Here is a 21,207-nt window from a genome sequence, read left to right as displayed (position 1 = left end):
TTTTGTTTGCATTTAAGGCCCCCAAATTTTCTAGTTATTGTTTAGTTTACTGGAAAAGGAGTTTTAATTCTAGCAAATAAGTGTCCAAATGATTCCAATAGGTGTCTAGACAAACAAATCCTGTAAATGGCTGTTTTCAGTCTTTGATATCAAGGTCTTGGTTGGAATTTATTCAGAGGAAATACAGGCTCGTCTTTGATTTAGACCAAAGCTGCTTTACTGGTATTAAAGGGGGGGAAGGGGGAAAGTAGAAAACTATGCTAACTTGCATAGACTTTAAAATTCACTGGATGTATCTCTTAAGTACTTTACTTAAAGGAATACTAAGCTCTTTTACTAAATCTGCAAATTACAGCTGTTTGACGGTTTGGGTTTAGTCTGACAGCTCGCATCAGTCAGGACGTGATGAACAGAAGACTAAGAGGCTGCATTGCTTGCTGATGACTTAGGGGGCTCATAACAGTCAACTAGAAAATGTTGAGAAGCCCATAAGCTGCCTGTGATGTGTTGAACGTGCATGGTTGTGTTCCTGTTGGAGATGGGGGTGGTCATGGAAATGGAGTGGCTGTGTCCCAAAGTGGGGGCAGATAGTCTTACTTTGGGACCCATGTTGTCATCCAGATGGACTTCTCTATAAAGGACCACATCATATTCCTAATGTTTGAGAGAGACTAAAAAGTAGTTCCTCAAGAGATTATTCCTCTCTGACTGCAGGAGGTAATGAAGTGAAAAATGTTAACCTACGAACTTGTGTGCGGCCTTGCACAGTGTCCTGTGAAAGAAGATGACTCCCTAAATGTGTTACTGGTATGGGAACACTGGTAACAGAAACCAGTGTAACTGGTTTCAGAAACAGTGTAACTGGTTTCTGTAGCTTTCAGTCTGGGGAGCAGAGAAATCTCGTCACTTGAGAACTGATAGGGCTGAAAATCAGGCTGAATTTAAACAGAGGCCGCGCTGACAGCAAGTATGGGGTATAACTACAGGCTATGTGATGCATTGCAGAGCTAACCAAGCTGCCCTATGTCCTTAGGACAGGCTAATAACTGAATAAGGATTTTCCCCCCTTTTTACTGTTTCTATTTAAGCTAGGTGCAAGATAGAAAGGGGAAAAAAGGAAAAGTAAACTGCATGCCCTGCATTTCCTACAGGATGAAAGATGTGGCAAAGATGTGAAGGGATCCTTTTGTGTTGCAGGCTGAAGCAGATGAACAGCATCTCTCTGGAAGGTAAAATGTGATATCCCGAGAGACTGAGTTACCAGGAAAAAAACCCAAACTAAAACCCAAAAAAACCCTGACTATAAAAAATGCCCTTTAATTTTTACCTTAGCCTTTATTTTTGGGAAGTTGATGAGAGATGAAAGAAGTGTATTTAAGCTGTAGTTATTGTTGTGTTGTTTTCAAAAGTGAACTTCTGCCCAAGGAAGACAGCTAAGTTGGTTTGCATGGGTGTAAAACTTTCCTTTTATTAACATTAAAATAAATAGGGGACTCTCCTTGAACTGCAGCTCAGTTTTTGTTGGGTTGGAAAGCATTTTTTTTCCTGCAAGGAGACAATTAAAGCACCGTATATCCTCAAATTAATAAAAATCCCTTGTGAAAATGCTGAAACTAAATGGAATATTTCCAGAGAAATCAAGCATTGTTATGATGTTTCTAAAGCGTGTGTAAAATAATCCTGTCTTCCAAAAAGATGCTTAGAGTCCTTTGGATGGAGTAGGCATCTGCCAGAGTAAGAGTCACACATAAGATAACATGATTGACCATTTTTGGCATACGATGGTCTAAATTGGCTCATCTATTGGCTGTCAGTCTCTGCTGAATTAGATCCAATTCTTTGTAGGCACGTTTCCATCTGGTTAAGTTTAGGACTCAAGCTGTTTATATATTAAAGAAAAAAAAAAAAGAAGTATTTCATACCAATAACAGTCTCTGGGAGAAGGTTTTTCTTACGTTCCTAATGCATTGCAGAACTATTTGCTTTTCCTTACTAGGCGAAATAACCTAAAAAGTGAAAGAAAGGTGCACCCATGTTTTAAGATCCTCGCAACACACAGATAAAATGGGAAGTCGGATTCTTATACATGCTCGCTTGTATGATAATGTGCCCGCATATAATTCTGTAATGTGCTATTCTTCTACATTGGAAAAGCAAAACAAAACAGGAAAAAAAACAACCCAGATTTTAAGCCTGCTAATATTTTAACTGTGTGCGTTGGGAAAGTGGGATGAATACATGATTGGCCTTGCATTATTTTTATTCTGAATATTAGCCATCTGGCACTGCGTGCTGCAGTATTTAGTGCCACAAATAATAATGAAAAATATGGTAATATCTCACGATGCTTTAACATAAAAATACAAGGCAGAGGGTAGAAAGCTTTGGGCGTATAATCTTAAAGCTGCCAAAGCAACTTCTTCCCTCTGCCCTTGTTTTCTGTAAATGGCTCTTTGATGGGAGACAGTAGTGGTAATATGGAAGTCACTGGTTAACGCGTGCTAATGAAACTGCTTTTCTTGTACTTAATGAACTAAGGTCCCAAAGAAAAGCAGGTAGTAAACCCCCAGCATTTGCACCTTTCTGTTCACGTAGATGTGGGTGCATCCAAGATGCACAAGGAAACGCTGCTATTTGCCTCCTGTTCCCATGCAGCCCGCCCCAAACGGAGACAGCAGCGTAACATGAAAGATGACAAGGCTAAACAGAATTTGAGTTGCCATCTGTTGGCACGGAGTTCTCACCAGCTCTTTTCAACTCTGCCGTGCTCATCCAGGATATTTAGATGCACGGCAGCTTGGCCAAAGCGGTGGATAGGGCCAGAACCACCTACTGCTTGTCTGCAGTTCACCGGTCTGTGCACGTAGCAGAGGCGTGCTGTGTAACCTGGTTCACTAGATTTACTGCCTGCGAGTGGATCAAACCCATGATGGATGCACAGCCAACCGGCTTCTTGCTGGCCCAAGGATCGCTGCCTGAGCAGTAAATTTAGTGAGCAGGGGCTGTTTGGCGTGTTGGTCCCACTTTCCTTCACCTCTACTTCTTGTTGCATATCCTGATCCTTTTGCTCTCTCCATATTTTGTTCTAACCTGTGTTCTGGCTCGTTGCAAATACACCACACCATTCTTAAGCCTATTTTTTGTAGTTGCTGGGTTGGTTTTTTTTTGCATTTTAGTAGGTTTTCTTTTTTTCCCTTTCCTCTGCTAATACAGTAGCCTCTCCTAAATGTCCAAGGGTGTGAGGCCTGCCAAGGAAATGAAAGAACACAGAGCCCTCTGTCCACAGAGCGTTCCTCTTGGCCAAGGCACAAATGTGTGCTTTTATTTCCTCCTGTTCAGAAGCCACAAATAATCAGGTGTTTGGCCATGGGAACATGGTAAGATAAATGTGCGATCTGAACCAAGATTTGTGATTTAAAGTTGAAGTGTTGGGAAAGAGAGGGGAGAGAGAATAGAGAAATAGGTATGGACTAATCTGGGAGATCACAGCCAATTAGCAACACAGTTTTAATGTTGTATTCAGCCATGGGAGCCTCAGAGGTTATTAATCTGCTGGAACTTTCTGACTCGAATGACGAAGGTTTTTCAGCCCTGTGATGGTGGTGCGAGGGAAGGATGTTTGGGGAGTTGGAGGGCAGAGAAGACCAGAAAATAAACGTGGGCCCCTCCTTACCTTCTTTCTTTCTATGGCCTCACTGGGCACAGGAGGAGTTTGTGTTTGAGCCACCCCAGTGGCTCTGAGTTTTACTTTTCTCAGTGCATCCAAAACATTACTGGTCACGGCAAAGGAAAAGCATGGGCTGAGCACTGTTGTGTTTCTCCAGCTCCTCAGCACTCTGAGAAGGGAGCCAAAACCACCAGGAAATGTGGAGGGAATCATTCCAGCTATGTACAGGCCTGCTGTTTCCTCCCCAGTCTGGTCCCTGCCTCCATCCCTAAACAAAACCATTTGGGGCAATTGTGCCTGGATAACAGACCTCTCCAGGGCCTGCTTTTCCAGCTCCATTCACACCTTCTGCATCCTCTCCTTTTCTCCATATATGTCCCAGGCACCGGAGAAGAAGCTGTGGCTCTGCGGTGTTGGCTCTCTGTTACCATCATCCAGGTTGTGTGGCTGTAGATGTTGATTTCCCTTCCTGGACCGACCAACAAGTGGCTGAAAGCAGAGTCACCTGGGCAGGAGGGTCTTGGTCGAAGGCAGCGGGGAGATTAGGACAGGTGTAAGCATCTGCCTCATGTGGGGACGCCTGGCTGTGCTGTGCAATGCAAGGAGGGCAGTGCCGTGTGCTGCCGGATGGCGATCACTCCTCCCATCGCGGCTGTGGGATCGCTGTGCCGCAGGGAGCTCCCTTAGCACCTGTTCTTAAGAGCCACACGGGTCTGAGCGGCAGGCTGCAAACTCAGTATCCTGCGGGCAGGGCGGATGGCTGCGCTTGTGTCGCGTCAGCGCGCCTGTAAAGCTGTCGTTCATTTCTGTTACTTTAATCATTCCGCAGAGAAGAGGACACGAGGGGTGAAGTTAAAGGCGGTGCGGTGCCAGGCGTTAGGGCTATGTAAGGCTGCGAGGACCGAACTCTGCAACTCGACGTCCTGCTGTTGGGAGGGAAACTGAGGGCAGGCAGCTGTGCGAGGTGCTGCACGTGGGGCCGTGGCTGCACGCGGCGTATGGCACGGCCTGGGCGCGGCTCTGCCCGAACAACAACCGCGTTGCTGCCCGCGGTGCAGCGCCGAAGCTGAGTTCGGGGCGCTCCGGTGCCCCGCAGCGTCGCCCGCAAGTCCCTGTGTCATCTGCCCGACCTGTCGGAGCGTGAGCCGTGCGCCGTCGGGGATGGAGAAGCAGCGTTGCTCCGAGCGAGCCGCGAGCGGAAACTTTAACGTGGGAACCTCCGCTGGGTGCCGAGGCTCGCGGTAACGGAGCCCGAACGCCCGCGGTGATGCTGCTCCTCCTCCGCGGCCGCGCTCAGGTTCCGCTCCCCGTTTCCCGAGCCCCGCTCTGACCCCGCGGCCGCAGGTGCGCAACTTTCGGCTCGGGGCGGGGCGGGCGCGTCCCTCCTTCCCGGCTGTGCCCCGCGCCCACCGGGGCCGTACCGCGGCCCGGCACCGCCTCCCGCCGCCGCCGCTCCCCCTCTCCCGCAGCACCGCCGCGGTGCGGCAGCGGCCGCCCTCCCTCGTCCCGCCCTCCTCCCTCCCGCAGCCGCGCCCGGCCCGGCCGTGCCCCGCGCCGCGATGCCGCCCCTCCCCGCCGGGGGCACGGCGGGCCCAGGCGGCGGCACCTGCCCGCGGCCCGGCGCCAGGTGAGCCGCTCCGCCCCGACACGCCACGACACAACACGCCGCCGGAGGGGCCGCGGCCGCGCGCCCTTTATGCCCGGCGGCGGCGCGGTGCGCGCTCCCGCCGAGCGGCCGGGGCGAGTGGGGGGGGGGGGGGGTGGGGAACGGGCGCGGGGCTGGGGCGGGGAGGGGGTGTCGGCGGTCCCGCGGCGGAGGGAACAATGGCAGCGGCGGCTGCGGAGCGGCATCGGGGCGGGAGGCGGCGGCGGGCGGCCCGCGGGGGGCGGCGGGGCGCCCAGGGCCGGTGGCGGCGGCGGCCGTGATGGGGGGGGGCGGCGGGAAGGGGGAGGGGCGGGGGCCGGCGCGCGGGGGAGGGGCGGGGGGGCGGGCGCGTCCACCTGCGCGCGCCGGGGCCCGGGGCGCATGGAGCAGCGCTCGGCGCCGCAGCCAACGCCGTCACCGACGCCGCCGGGCGGGCGGGGGGACCCCCGGCCCCTGGCGGCCGCCTCCCGTGCGGGTCCGGCGTCGAGGTGAGTCCCGGCGGCGGGAGCGGCCGAAGGGGGGCGCGAGGCGGGCGGGGGCGCGGAGGAGGGGGCGGCGGGGGGGGAGGAGGAGGAGGAGAACGAGGAGAACGAGGAGGAGGGGGCTGCGTGCGGCCCGGGGCCGGGGGGGTGCGGGGCACGCGGGACGCCGGCGGCCGCGGTCCCCCTCGCGGGTGGCACCGGGCGGGTCCCGCCGCCGTAGGCCCGGAGCCGAGCGGGGCACCGGGAGCGGCCCGGAGGCGCTGCCCGCGGACGGGGCCGCCGCATTGTCTGCGCCGCGCTCCGGCCCCGCGGGCGGCGGTCACCGTCTCCCGGCCCCGGAGCGGCCCGGCCTCGGAGCCCCGCGCCGGGAGCGGCCTCGGAGCCGCGCGTGGGGCTGCGGGGCGGCCGGGAAGGGCCGAGGAGCACAAAGGCTCCGCCGCAGGTGGGGAGCAGCCGGGCCGGGCTGCGGCAGCGGCCGTTGTCGCATCGCTTCTCCCGAACGCGTCTGACAAAAGGAGCGGAGCCGCGAGCGGATAACAATTATGTAAGCCCGTAGTAGGGTTTGATGTGTGTCAAGTCTGCTCAATAAATCAAGCCGCTCGCTGAATAAATCTGCCACGCGCCAACGCTCTATTATTTTATTTCGGTTGATTTGGAAGGGAAGGAGGCGGCCGTGCCCGGGATGCTGCGGCCGGGCAGGGGCAGCGCGGGGCACCGCAGCCGGGCCGGGCGGCGATGGAGCCGTGGCGGCGGCTCGTACAAAGCTGCGCCGATCGGGCTCCGCTCGTGGCGGCGGGGCCGGTGAATAATTATTACCCAAAAGCTCCGAGCGAGGCGAGAAATGGAGCCCCCGCCGGCCCGCGCAGCGTGCGGTACCTTTGTGAGCGCGTATCCGGCCGGGGGAAAGGCGGCCGGCCCCGGCGATGCCTCGCTCGGCCAAATGAATGGAGCGGAGCGGGGCCCGGCCTGCCTGTCCCAGCGCCCCGGGGCCTTCCCCTGCTCTGCTTTTTGTTTGCTGTCGCTTTTCGGAGCTGGGGCTCCCGCTGCCCGTCGGACGGTCGGTTCTGAGCGCTGACGGTCTCTCTGCGGTATAAAGGAAGGAGAAGGCTGCGGTTGTTGTGTTGTAGCGTGAGTAGCTGAGCAGGGTCAGCAGTGCGGTGCGTGGGGCATGTGCTGGGCCCTCCTCTTTGCTGATGCTTTGCGGATGGTTTGGTGCGGCTTTTTCCTTTCTGCTTTTGGAAAACGATGCATGGGGTGTAGAACCAGGAGGGAGAAAGCAGCCCCACGCTAAGCCAGTGCGGGCTGGCACCCAGGAGCAGGGCAGGAAAGCAGCAGCTCTCCTCTGTTGCATTTGGGTGATAGAAGCCATGGGCCCTCTGCGCCCATTGCCCTGAGCACGGCGATGTATGGTCCCTGTAAACTTTGTGCCCTGCTGCAAGCAAATGGAAAGTGGCTGTGGGAAATAATCCATCTCAAAGGGAAGGGCTGTGCGCTCACCAGAGCTCACCCTTGTCCCATACAGTGCTGCAGCTGCTGCTTCTGTGCTCGGCCCTGAGAGTGGATGTCAAAGGCCATAGGGTTGAGATTGCTTCTCAGAAATTGATGATCTGTGAAGGAGTTAATATATATATATATATTTCAAGAATTAGGAGCGAAATAACATCAATGAAATCCACCTGTTACATGAAGGGTGCTGCACTCTCACCTGTCAGTGGGTTGTGCTTTCTGTTGCTGCTGCTGCATCTCTGCACTCCCAGCCCCCAATGGAACAAGCTCTGTACCCATCTCCATGTGTTCTGCCAGGTGCTGGCCCGCCTGGCTTTGTGGCAGAGCTGGCAGTGAGACAACGTGCTCCCCCCAGCATCTCCTGCCACAGCAAAGGGTCAGATTCCAGGTGCCTTCACATTGCTGGCACTGCTGGTTGTTGTGTATTGAGGCTGTTGTCACACTGAGAGTGCTGGAGTCTGTGAGCTGGTTTGAGCATCCGGCCTTGGGCATGGCTTCTATCTGCAGGGTGCATGAGCTCAGGACGAGCTGCGCTGCTGTTGGTGCCCACTGTTGGCTTAATGGTTGTGCAGCCGTGGATGTGCAGAAATTTGGGATCCGGTGGAGCTGAGCCGCAGAAGAGGTGGTGCTGGGAGCTGCTGTGTGCAGAGCAGCGCTGATCCCTGCTCCGTAATGAAGGCTCCATGCGGGTGGATGGAAGGTGGCTTTGGTGCGGCAGCGCCGGGTGGATTTTGTTTGCAGTTCAGGGGAATAGCATGTAATCTGTGTAATGCTGCTTTTGTGTGCATCTCTTGCAAATTGACGTCTGGGGAATGGCACGAAGCAAAGGCTCTAGACCAGCAGGTCTCCGATATTTTTGTAGTAGAGCCTTTTTATTCAAAGCAGGTGTCACGGAGATCTTTCATCCCAGGCTTTCTTTCATCCCTGGCGTTTGCTAGCTCATGTTAAAACTTTAAATCTTGACAATTCATCCTTTGCAGGTGTTTCTGTGTCCCTCCCAGGCGGGCGATGCTGCGGCCCTGAGCTGGGGCTGTGTCTGTGGGACTGTGGCAGCCTGGGCAGAGCCCTGACCCTCAGCTGTGCAGGAGGGGTTGGTGCTGCGGCACAAGCTCAGCTTGCAGTCCTGCTCGGTTTAACAAAGCTCTGGCAACTCTTCTTCCTGTGAAATGCCCAATTTGTGTGATTTATCCAAGCTCCTGTCTGGATAGTCTTCCATGATAGAGAATTCTGCTGGCAATTTCTGTTCATCGATCACGTTTTTCTCTTTCTTTTTTTTTTTTTAAATAATTTTTGTGCAGTGCCTTAAGAATGTGGGTGGGTGTGAGGTTCCTGATGGATCCCTTCCAGTTATTCCACCATTGCCCATCAGTATCACCTTGGTATGTCGGTCCAAAAGGCCTGGCGGTGCTCACCTGCTCCATTTGCCAGATCCTTTCCAACATCTTTCTGAACATTGCCATTACTGAGGTCACTGTCTAAGTAGGTGGCTGTCATCCCTCTGTGCACAACCCAGTGTGTGCTTCTGCTTCCCTAGGCTACATGGACTGGCCACTGATTCCCAGCAGAGCAGTGGCACGTAGCTTTGGGGTCGTTGGTGTTCAGCCCTCTGTCTGGACGAGGGGCTTTGGTGCTGAGCTGTAGTGCTGGAGAACCGCATGCAGGCAGGAGGGGCCCCATGGATTTTGTTCTCTTCACAATGTGCCAGTGAATGGCTCGGGCCTTTGATGGAGAAGGGAGGCTGAGGCTTTATGGAAAAGCCTGTTTATTGGCATTAATTATTTTTTATTAGTTACAGCGTCCGTAGTCCATTGGCAGTAGAAGAGCCCAGAGTAAGAACATTAAATCTTCTGAAGTTTTTCAAAGCTTGCATTTTTCATAAGAAGCTTGTGAAGCTTCAAATCTGAAGCTTCCAAAGCCTTTTTCTTTTTCTTTTTCTTTTTCTTTTTTTTTTTTTGTTATTTTTTTTTTTTTTATTCCTCAGAAGTGCCACTGAAGCTCTGTTTTAATTTATAGTATTTTGGCTGGAGCTGTACATTTATATATATATATAATAATGGCGCTTTCCCATCCATTGCATCAGGATTCTCACGTTGGCTTGGTGGATTGCCATGCCTTAATGTGGAGAGGTGGGTAGAAATTTGGGAAGGGCAGAAGGGAAAGCCGACCGCTAACCTCTGTTGTGTTGAAGCAAACACAAATCTTGTGTTCCCGCTGCCTCTGTGGGGATTGCTGGCGGTGATTTCCCATGGTTTGTTTATGTCTATCCGAGGATGCCCACTATATCAAAACCACCTGTCCATGTCGCAGCTTGTCCTAGATTCCCTGTGCGTGTGATGTATTGGTTCTGAAACGCATCAGGTAGGCGCTGTCAGCTCACACAGGAGTAGACGGGTTGATGTGGGCAGTGCTGGGGCATGGGACCCTTGCTGGCCCCCAGGGCTGGAAGTGGAGCTAGAGCCGTGGGGTGACCCACAGAGATGCCATCAGCTGGAACCTCCTGCAGGAAAATAATTTGTCCTAACCCAGTAACCTTCGCTCACTTAATTATCGTATTTGTCTGGTTAGCTTATCGCTTAATGGGGAGTATGTGCTGCAGCAAAAACGCTTTTGTTTATTGTGCCTGCTCCTTTCTTTAATGTGAACTAATTCCTTGCCAGGTTCTGTCTCCATTTGAGCTGCCCTGTCCCCGTGTTAGCAGTTAACACACAGCCTTTCTGCACTGTGCTGTCAGGAAGTCGGTGGTTGGAAGGTATATAATTTTGGGTTGCCTTGAACAGAGTGGCTGGGAACATATTGCTGCATTGGGCAGCTTTGTGTTGGATGTAGGTTCCCAGAGGGCTCAGTGTTGGTGTCCATGTGTAGCAGCCATGTGGGTTTGGGATGCGGCGCTTTGTGGCCTCTGTGTGCAGGGTTTGTTCTTAGGCAACGTGTGAGCAGGGTAGCTGTTGGCTGTGATGTGGTTACCACTGCATGAGGGATGGATGGAATTATTGATTTCTGATTAACACCTTAAGCAAGCATGGTATCCCAGTCCCTCTATCAGGTTTTTTCTCATTAACAACATCTCTCCTTCCTCCCTCACTTACAGCACTCACCTCTGCATGTACAACCTGCGTGCTCAGATTTCCTCTGGCCAAGAGCTGGGGCAAATGCCATCTCCTAAAAGCTGTCTTGGGGTGAATTTGAAGGGGCCATAGACTCTCTTCCAACCTCAGCAGCTGGCCGTGGTGCTGGGAATGAGCAGAGGAACAACACACGGTTGTTCCCTTGGGTTGAACCCAGTCCTCAGTACTGTGGGATGGGAAGGGGATGATGGCAGCTGCTCAGTGCCGGGCGTGTTTTACTGTGCGTGTTGTGGCATTGGTGAGGGGTGCTTCTCTTCTTTCCTTGCTGTCTGACATGTTCCCACATCGCTCTGTTTCTCCTTGAGCAACTTCTGTGTGCTTCACGGTAATGGGAGTCAAAAGAATTTGTTTGATGTTATTTATTCAAATCTGGAAAGGATGGTTGTGCAAAGACCAAAGAAAAATGGTTTTAGTCTGACAAATGCCAAGGGTTTTTTGTTTTGTTTTTAAAGCCCAAACAAACCCATTGGGATCTTTGGCTGGGCACATAATAGCATGAAATAGACCATTTCTTTCATTCCGCTCCTTAAAAATCTAATTCTTTATGCATTTAAAGTGGGAGTTGAGGCAAAAACAGAGTTTAGCTCTGTTGACCTATATTTATGAGAAGAGAATGCTTGCTAACTATTATGAGAAAATACGTAGCACGGTTTGCGTACTCCAATAAAATGAATACTTGCACTAAAATTGCTTTTGGGATTCTTCATCTCCTTATGACACACTCGAGCCCTTTCCATCCAGAATCAATCTGGATTGTCCTTACAAGGCTGTCAGTACCGCCTGTGTTGGAACTTCCCATCTGCAGCCATGAAACACCAGTGAGGAACAAGGAGCACAGAATGAGCAAGGAGCAGAGGTGGCACCAATAACGTCCCTGATCTCAGGGTGTAAAGGCAGACCGTTGTTTATATGTATTTTGAAAAATTCAGCTATTTTTGTAGTGTTCAATTTAATGGTGATCATGCTGCTTCTTGCATAACTGCGGCACAGATGTTATTTTTTGTAATGTTGCCTGGCTTATTTAAAAGGGAAAGGGAGGAAGGGAATTTATGCTCTTTGGAGATGAATATGTGGAGCCCATTAGTTACAAAAAGTGTGAAGAGCTTGTTACAGCTGAAACTAGCACATCTCTGAAAGGCTGATCTGCCGAGTAGAGCTCTTCAGATAGAGAAGGAGTGTTGTGTCTTCTGGAGTTGTTGTGCGTGTTGTCAGATAGCCTAAAATCAGACCTCATTGAAGTATTTGCACACTTGTTGTTTAGAATCATAGAATCATAGAATGGATTGGGTTGGAAGGGACCTCAAAGATCATCTAGTTCCAAGCCCTGCTGTGGGCAGGGCTGCCGAATGCTGGATAAAGCAGCAGATCAGGCTGCCCTGGGACCCTCCCAGCCTGGCCTTGACCTGCACTAGGTTTCACTGGCAGCAAGAAATTAGGTGCAGCCCTACAGCGTCCTGGTGGAATAGGCAAGGGAACGTCAAGGGGACTCCTTTTGCCCTTTCTAATGACATTAAAGTTTAACAAAATACAGAAATGCAAATAAGCGTGGGTGAAAGTGCTAAACGCTGTATTTATATTTAATGACGTTGAATTAATAAGCAAGCTCCTGGTGTTTGGGGTCAGCGCAGTGCTGCTGCTCCATGGCCAACCTCTTGGGGCCATGTCAAGGAGCCGGCTGGCCCAGGGAGAAAGGGAGCCCTGCTGGCTTGACAGAGGAATGGAATGAGTTATTTAACAACCCTTACAAGCAGAACAGGTGAACAGTTACAAAAGCCATACAGAGGGAAACCTGAGGGTATTGTGGATTGGCTTTTCTGCCTGGAGGAGCACGTTCCATTTGGGTTTTTATTTGGATGGTGTTGTCCTGCTGCCAGAGGTGCAGTGGGGATGTGGGGCTGGGTCCGACTCTGAGGGCCAACTCAGCGTGGGTGAAGAATCTGGGCCCACAGCAGAAGGCTGGTGCTGATGCAAGCTGTGTTTACTTTTGAAAATTCAGTTTATTAAACTCAAGGCTGCAGAACTCTGGGGATCAGTGATGCTGTCTGAACATCACCTTATGCACCGCACAAGCAATTTTTCAAAATTACTTTTTTAATTAAAAGTTGTATCGGTTTAATGCGAGTTAAAGGAAAGTTCACAGGCTTAGCGGTGTCTGAAACGTGCTGCAGGTTTGGGAAGAACCTTCTCCTGCTCCTCTAAGTTTATCCAAAACAGCGAATGTGTGCAGAAGAGAGCAGCATCTCCTGTGCTGTGTGTCCAAGGAGCTGCGGCGTGGAGGTGTTCATTGATTACCAGTCAGGCTCTGTTCCGATATTCTCTGCCATAGCAGCACGGAGCTGAATTGGAATATGGACGTAAGGAAAACAAGAAGGGCTCGAGGTGCAGGAAAGGAAAGTCAATACAGAAGTTATTTAAATGTCAGCTGCATGGAAGAGATCTGCTCCAAAGCTGCACGGGGAGGTCAGGTCTGGGATGTCATGCCTGAGCATGAGGAATGGGGAAGGCTGCTGGGCATGGGGGCTGCCTGTGAAGGGAATGGATCAGGGAGGAGGAAGGCACGAAGACACTGCCGGCTCCAAATTGCATCTGGCAATTAGTTTTGAGCAATTAATTGGAGAAGCACATGGCTTCTGGACATAGGAAGATGGTGGTTGTAGTTAGTGGGCGATCTAATTTGTCTGAAGTGTTATTCATCAGCACAGTCAGTTGTCAGGGACGAGCGATGCTCATCACTGTTCTGTTTATTGCATTCATATTACAGCACGTTGTTGCCTGAATGTATCTGCAGTAAGAACAGGACTCCCGGATTTTGAATTTCATTGACTAGATAAAGCCAGGAGGTCCAAGTTATAATTGTGTGGTGTTTGTCAACGTCAAGTAGGTTTCAGTTTGTAGAGAACTTGATTCTGAAATCAGTGTTTGGAGATGAATAGTCTTCTGAATCTCATGGCCATCCCTGGTGTTGTGGTCCCTTTGTGTGTTGCCACGCACCCATCTCATGCGCTCAGCAGTCACCTCATGGTGGTCTTTTGGTGCTGTTGGCCACATAGCAGCAGTGCCACACGCTGCGTTGCACAGTCCTGGGATGTGCACACAACTACCCAACTAACCGGTGTGGTGTGAGGGCTGCTTCTCTGCCATCTCACATGTGAACATGCATTGACAGGTAGGATTGCATTTGTTTGCATTGGTCATACGTTTTGGTCTTGTGCCACACTGAGAGCAAACATGCATTTATTAAAAGCCATCGCAGCCGTTGCAGATGCTTTGCTCCTGCAGAGAGGACGAGCGAACAAACAACCCGTGACGAGCGTTATTTGCAGTGTTCAATGCTCAGCTGAGTGTACAGCCGAAGAGCCCATTTCCACCAGGAGATGATTGGTTGGCCAGAGGGCAGGCTGAGCTGTGCAGGATGGTGTTTGACAAGCAGGCAGGACAGAAGATGGGTCTGGACCCATGCTTTGAAGCAGTGAGCATAAACAAGTTTGCGTTTCGTATGCAAAGTGTTACTGCAACTGTGCTGGTAACAGGCTCTTTCTGTAAGGGTGTGTGGCACCAGTGCAGCTTCAGCTAAAGCTTTTTGGACCAGGGAACTGTTCAGCTCTTGAATAAAGCAGACCCTGCACATTTTACATTGCGTCCTCCAAAATGCTGAAAAATAAGGCAGTTGAACTCAGAGGGAGCAGAGATATGAGGAACAGTTTGGGTAGCACGTGAACTAGACATTTCTTGGAGGGGATCCTTCCAAGGTTTGGTCTGGGTTGACTGTAGGTGGTATCCAAATCCTCAGATGTGACTGGAAGTTGGATTGAAAATGAGGGGAAAGAACAAGGAGATGAATGCAGAGGGGAATATAGAATTAATGCTTGCAGGGCAAGAAAACACTGTACCTTCTCTCTTAAGCTCACCTGAAGGAAGTGTATTATCCTCCCTCGTGGACTTGTTCTTCTCTTGGTCTGCTCTTCTCTTGGTCTCTCCTCCTTCTCTTCCCTGTCTCCAATACCAAAGGCAGTATCCCATGCAGGCAATTTTGCTTCAGGTGTCTGAGTTCATATCGAGGATGAGATGGAAACAAGACGAACTTGGTTCTAACAACTCTCTTCTAATTCTGCTGCATAATGGAGATGAGCAGTACTTACATAATGTTATCCTGGGATGCTAATAGATTTAATAACCCAGAAAGGTGGGAAGAGGTTCTGAATTATCTGTAAAAACTGCATCTAACTAATGAAGTTTATGGGAAGCTCATCTCTTCAAAGGAGGGTCAGATGGTAGACACAAGGCTTCTGCATGTGTGCAGAGGAGAAAACAAGATGAAGCTGTCTGTCCTAACCAGCATAAATCTCCTTTTAAAATAAGTTCTTGGTTGCTGTTGGATGATGCCAGTTTTACACGGGCTTCTAGTTAAGCTCTTGTAAAAATGTAAACAACACAGACTTCATCTGATGATGTTTTTCCAAACGTAGATATGTACCGTTCTTAGGGATTATAACAGCGTATGTGCCCAGTGAAAACAATCAGTTCATTAATGCTGTTTTGTTAGCCCTTGTCCCCCTCTTACCACGGTGATAAGGGACCTTAATTAGATCCCAGAACAAATGCTGGCGAGTTCGACAAAAACGAGGAACGTTGGGAGGGGGTGGAGAAGTACAGAGATGTTGTTAGCAGATATATGCAAAGAGCTGTATCCTGCAGAGGAGAGGCTGCGTTGTATTGAAAAACATCAGTTTTCTCTCTTAGGAGCAGAGCATGTGCTGGTAGGCTGTGAGCATCTGCGGACGGTACGTGGAATTGGCACTGGCAGTCTTATGTATGTCAGATCGAGCTCCAAGGTGTGGGCACCTGTCCATCTGCTGAGGAAAGCACTGCCGGCAGAGTGATAGTCAGGAATTAAAAATATATCCCGGTGTGTCCTCTGGGTGCTGGTGATGTTCCCTGATGGGAAGTGGCCAAATGGCTGGGCTGACTCACGTGTCTCCCTGTGCAAGGAGAAGTGTCCATGTGGGAGGGGGGAGGAGAATGGGAGTGCTTGTGAGCATGGTGTGTAAATGGGAGGGGGAATTACGATGTGGAATGGCAGAAAGGGATGTTGGCAAACGCCAGCTTATAAAGAGAGAGGCAGCTCTGCTTGGAGCAGATCTCCATGTGAGTTCGAAACAGCAAGTGCACAAACACAGGCATTAAAAAAAACCTCAAGCGCTGTATTTTTTCAGTAAGAAATGTTTGGTTCTTCTTCTTGTTTTCTGACTGTTGGGTGATTGGGGTCTGCATTCAGGACTCCCTCCGCAGCCATTCAAGGTGGAATATTAACTCCCAGTTAGAATCTTGGTGTTTTATTAACTGCATCTTTGACTCTGAAATGTGGGGACTGTGGCTGTCAGCTCTCACCCCTCTGTCTGTGGTCATGTATCTACATGCTGCCTATCTAATCATTCCTTGCAACTTCCTCTACCAGAAACTAAGATCAGGTTGTCTTAGGTCTGTCGTAGGAAGTATGGTTTTCAAGTCATAACATAGTTGTTCTCTGGGCATAGTATTTATGTATTTATTGTATCAGATTTTCTCTATTGCACTATGCATATCTCAGTGCATAGAGGAAGATGTTTCTGTTGCAAGAACAGAAAATGGGCTTCCTGTTGGAATTGAATGGAAAATGAGGATGTTCTATTTAAATCTTCCTGTTTCCTTTCTCAAGGTGGGGGCAACTGGTGTTAAGTTTAAACAAGTCTTTATTGTGGCAGCCACAGGGGTATAGGGACAACTTCATGCAGAGGAGGTTCAGATAAAAATGTACGGGGTGCTTGTAGTTAGAATAACATTGCAAAGGGTAAATGGTGGGAAGACCCCTGAATAGTCAGGTGGGTGGGCTGAAGGAAAGCGGATGGGTCAGCAGCAGCATCGCTGCCTGCTGAGGGATGGGAGCTCAGCACGAATTGCTAAATGCATTTCCTTTCTCCAGAAACTTGTAGCCCTCAAAATTATTGTCAGGTAGATGTTACTGCAGAATCAAAACAAGGTAATGATGAGTTGATATTGTTGCAGGTTATGGCGTAGTCAGCAGTAAATACCCTTAAGACCAGCACTTTGCAGAAGGTGCCCTCAGGAGCTGTGAATCTTGAGTGTCTGTGGGAGCCTGATTCCCACAGAACTTGATGGGAAGCCTCGTGGGTCTGGATTGGTGCTATAAGTGAAGTATGAGGATGACGGAACCATAATAACTGGGTTGGAAGTGGTCTTTAGCAGTGTTAAAGCTGTGTTCATTGCCTCTGTGTTACAAGAACATGGTGCAACATCTGGTTGTTCTGGGGAAGAAGGCAGAGAATAAATTCGTTTTATGCCTTAACACTCATTTGAACTCTTATATTCTGCAATTTGAGAGGAATAAGGTGAATGTCTATGTCTCAGGTCTCTCATGGAAAGATACTGGATTTGCAGGATATGAGACGTCATGGAGCTATGACGATTGTTTTTCTAGCTCAGGTATTTTGGTGAGAAGTGGCTGCTCCAGCACTCCTCTCCACCTGCAGCAAGCTATGGGTCACACTGCTTGCTGTGACACAGAAACAGGCTGTACTAGCGCAATTGTCAGACTGATGAAACTGCATCCTTGCAGAGCAGGAGCTGGGTGAGGTGCTGGATGTGGCCTTAAGGGCTGGGAGCTGGGGAAGTCGTTCCCAGCCCTGCAGGGACACATCCCTGCCTGCTGTGCATGCTGCAGAATGTAGCCATGCAGGCACACTATAGTCTGCATTATGGCCCTGCTCTTGTTATGCAGGTACCTGGTGCTTGTTCTTAGTTTCAGTAAATACACAGTCAGACCAGTAAGCGTGCACAACTGTTTGAGGAATTAAATAGGCCAAAAGCTGTGTTGTGAAAGGGGGCAGGAGGGAATAAAAGCGATAAAGCTTTGTAAAAAAGCTTGATTGTAAGCAGTTTATAAGCAGATGTTGGGAGTATGAGTTTTACTTGCCGTTCTCTGGAAACTTTCTAGTCTGCTTTTGTCTGTTAGTGACAGAATAACAGCACTACTTCTGAGTCTGCTCTCAATGATCTCCTGTTCACTTTGCTTCATAATTTTTTTTTTTTTTTGTGACCTGTAAAAGTTTAACCAAGAAACATCACATGTGACTCCATAGTGGTGCTGAATGCTCATCAGTTTTAGCCACGGTGTCTGTCGAAGTGGGGGCTGTGACTCTGTTGAGTATAATGTCCTTTAGTGACTCTTCGGATCCCTTTCTGCACAAAGTAGAATGGGGTGAAGGAAGCCCAGAGCTGTAGGCTCTCAGTGTGGGCTCAGTGCTCTGGCAGAAATCCTCACACTCACCCATAGTGCCATCCCATGGCTTCCCATAGCTGCTGGGCCCTTCACCTGCCCCTCTTGCACGGGGGGTTCCTCCTCTCTCAACCAAGAAAGGCTCACTGTGGCTTCCCAATAAATTGGCACTTCATTTGTGCTGGTAGTTGAGCTGAAACGAAGGGCTGGTTGGTTATCCTTGCCAAAGTGAGAGATGTTTCTGGCTCATAGGTGACAGCGCAGGGCCTCTCGTGGTGGTGTCTCTAGGAAACACGGTCGCTTTGCAGCCAGCCCTGTGAGCCAGGAGAATGGTGAAGGAGAATCCTGCTCCTGCCAGCTTGGGTGCAACAGGGATTGACCTTATCCCCAAATTTACTGGTTAAATTTAACTTGAGTCTTTCCCTTCTTCCTAAGCTCCCCATTATGGTTTTAAATGCATGTATTCAGTATTCTCAATTCCTGTCCTAAAGCTGCATAGCATTGCTGTAAAATACAAAATACTGTCTGACACTTGCCATTTCTTTCTCTGCGTATGACCTCTGGAATAATTCCAAAGCTCTGGAAAAGAATGAGATTTTCAGTAATGGCTACAGGCATTAAGGGCACAAATACCACAGAGTATCAATGGGATTTATGCTCCTAAGTTGCTGTAAGTGCGTTTGAAAGTCACATCCAAAATGGACCATTTAGAACAAGATGTGTTGTTAATGTTTTTTTCCTAAAGCGGACTTGTGGTATAAGTGAACAGGAGAATGTAAGGCTATTTCTAACATTATTTTTGCAGAAGAGGTTTTAAATACTTATTAAAAACAGCTGGATTTTGGAGAGCTTTCCTAGTCAGGGCTGGAGTTCGGTGTGCTGATAGTCACCCCATCTGGGAGAAACCAAGGGCCTAAGCTTTCAGGGCAGAACTCCTTTACTCCATTGTTAATCAAGAAGAATTTTATACATATTCCAGCTGAGACAAGAAAATATCCCCAGTTTCCAAGAAATGTTCTAGTACACTGATTGTTAAATGTAAATGAGACCCTGTCATTAAAATCCATAGATTCACAGTGCTAAATGACAAATTGCATTTACCACATCGCTTAATACACCACTCTTTTATTTTAATGTCTTAAAGGTGTGTTACCACTCAGCAGTGTCTACCAAGCTTTGCAGGGTTCCAGCTTTGGTTTCTCCCTCCGCCATTGGCAGCTTGCTGGCTGCTGGATCTCCTGGAGGATGGAGATGGGCTGCATCTATGTATGCAGGTTCCTCTCTGCCTTTCCTGCTGGGCACCCAAACCATCTGCTCAGGTTCGCCACACGTTTCGAAACCACACTGTTCTGCCCTCCTTCCTTCTTGGTGCCTAACCAAATTGTATCCCTATTATAATGCGATGTTTGTTTCTGAAGCCTTTTTCTGAAGGAAGGTTTTTCCTTTGGGGACGATCTTCAGCTTTGTGCCGTGTCTGAGCTGCTGGTCCGTGGAATCCCTTTGTATGGATGTTGCAAGGCTCTCCTATTAGCAATTGTAGTTACATATTTAAACATATTTCACATAAGTAATTATGCTTTATGGCCTGTAGCCAGACTGACTAATTCTTCTTCCTAGAAGCTCCAGAAAAATCTACATACTTAGAACTTGGCGATAACTTCCCCTCAGCTCCTCTGCGGCGTTTCCCTGTGGCCAGGCTGTGCTGAGCAAATCCAGGTGGCTCCTGGCAAACAGGTCTCACACTAAGCGCTCCCATCCACCTCTGCAGCCTTCAGTGCTGGGCTGGGGGCTTGTTTGGTGCAGGTGGAGCCCTGCACAGCACTACAGGTGCCAGCCCTGATGTTGCTTAGGGCATGGAGCTATGGTGTGGCTCCACCAAGCTTTCTCTTGGCATGGGTAAGGTGAAGTACTCATGAGGGGTCAGAGGGGATTTCTCAGCTCTTTTACATCTTGCTATCCTAAGTTAGGCTTAAAATGTGTAGCCATTAAGCAGTAAAAGCGACACATGCACCTGCAGAGGTCAATTTAACTGATAGAGCAGCGCAAAAATACACAAAGGACATATGTAACAAAACCTAATGGGCTTTAGCTTGAGGGTTATCCACATCTTCCAGATTCTGCTATCACTACGTTTCTGCAGTTGAACTCTATTTACTTATTGCAACTGAAGCACAATATTTGTACCTATTAAGCCTTTGAGTTTCTCTTTTAACTCCCTCCACATAAAGCAAGATGCAGCATTATTATTAAACTGTTCTTGAGGCTAAATATTGCAAATGCTATTTGTGTCTGCATTTATTAGCAAAGTGGGAAGGGGGTGAAGGGTTAGCTCATCTGGTTTTCTTGTCTCGCATCGAAGATAACTTTGTAAGGGCAAGAGCTTTCAATAAGGGTTTGAAATTGCAGAATGAAAACGTTCTGGAAATGATTATAAAAATCAGACTGAAATCACTCTGAGAATCGTTTTTGTTTTTTGGGGTTGGTTTTTTTTTATTTTTTTTATTTTTTTTTTCATTTAAATTGGCATTGAAATGTAATGAAGACAGTCAGAAATAACCCCTGACGCCCACACAGGGTATATATAGAGACTGTATTTACTCTGCTGTGCAAGCATCTACTGCAAGATGGCACATTAAAATGTGAACAAAACAGCACATCCACGCTCCTGGATGCCGCAGTGCTGTTACAATCTGATAAACAGTTCGAGTGAGGCGTGCGTGCTGTGTGCATGCATTATCTCCCGTAGCGCTCCGTGCTGGTGCTTGGCGGCCACCAGCTTTGTGTCTGTGCATCGCTGGGGCGGCCCTCCCTTGTCTCCCTGGGGATTGCTGCATGTTGGCCAAAGCCAGCGGTTTGCTTTGCAGCACTCTGCTTTCACCACTTCCCATCTTTTTGCACTGGGTGTTCACTGTGTGTGTGTGATGGGCTGTGATGGGTATTTGGCAGGGCATGGCATCCTCAGTTAACGTGGCTCTTGCATGGTGCTGGTTTGCTCTCCAGCAGCAGTATTTCACTGGCATGTTCTGTTTTCTGTTAGGTTTAATCTTTCTCTTTTCCAGCGCAATGTTTTTTCTAGTCTTTGTAGACATTTGTGTGACCTTCAGTATGCGTGGTAGTCTCTTAATTCATTTTGCTCCCAGTGTATGGCGGGGTGAGATGTTAGCTTTAGAGACTCATCTCGAAGGATACACTAACTCTAAGTATCTAACGTATCTAAGTTGGGAAGAAAAGATGAGCCTATTTGTAAGCGGCCGGCCTCTTCCTGCCCCTGGGCCACTTCACCTCAACAGTGTCCTACTGCCTACGTTAGCACTTAGAACATCCTGCAATGAACATTTGTATATTCAAGTGGATGCTGGGTTTCGTATTTCCATGTTTCTCTATACCTCTGCAAGAAGCACGTTATGGGATTTTTGCATCTGATGTTAATTACTGGCATTTAAGACATTTTCAGATAAGTAATTTGAAGGAATAATTTCACCATGGGCAGCCGGTGCTGTGGCTGAGCT

General features: G+C 49.3%; 1 protein-coding gene across 1 annotated transcript in view; it reads left to right on the top strand.

Moving 5' to 3' along the window:
- Positions 1–5,661: 5,661 nt before the first annotated feature.
- Positions 5,662–21,207, top strand: part of NEXMIF (neurite extension and migration factor) — a 114,007-nt gene continuing 98,461 nt past the window's right edge. Inside the window, 1 exon segment of the mRNA XM_015860660.3 lies at positions 5,662–5,800. The gene's annotated coding sequence lies outside the window, so the exon portion shown is untranslated.

This window comes from Coturnix japonica, chromosome 4 (assembly GCF_054131305.1).
Source record: "Coturnix japonica strain WE chromosome 4, WE-NBRP24, whole genome shotgun sequence".
In the NCBI taxonomy this organism is placed as follows: Eukaryota; Metazoa; Chordata; class Aves; order Galliformes; family Phasianidae; genus Coturnix; species Coturnix japonica.
This window is presented reverse-complemented; position numbering and strand designations above follow the sequence as displayed.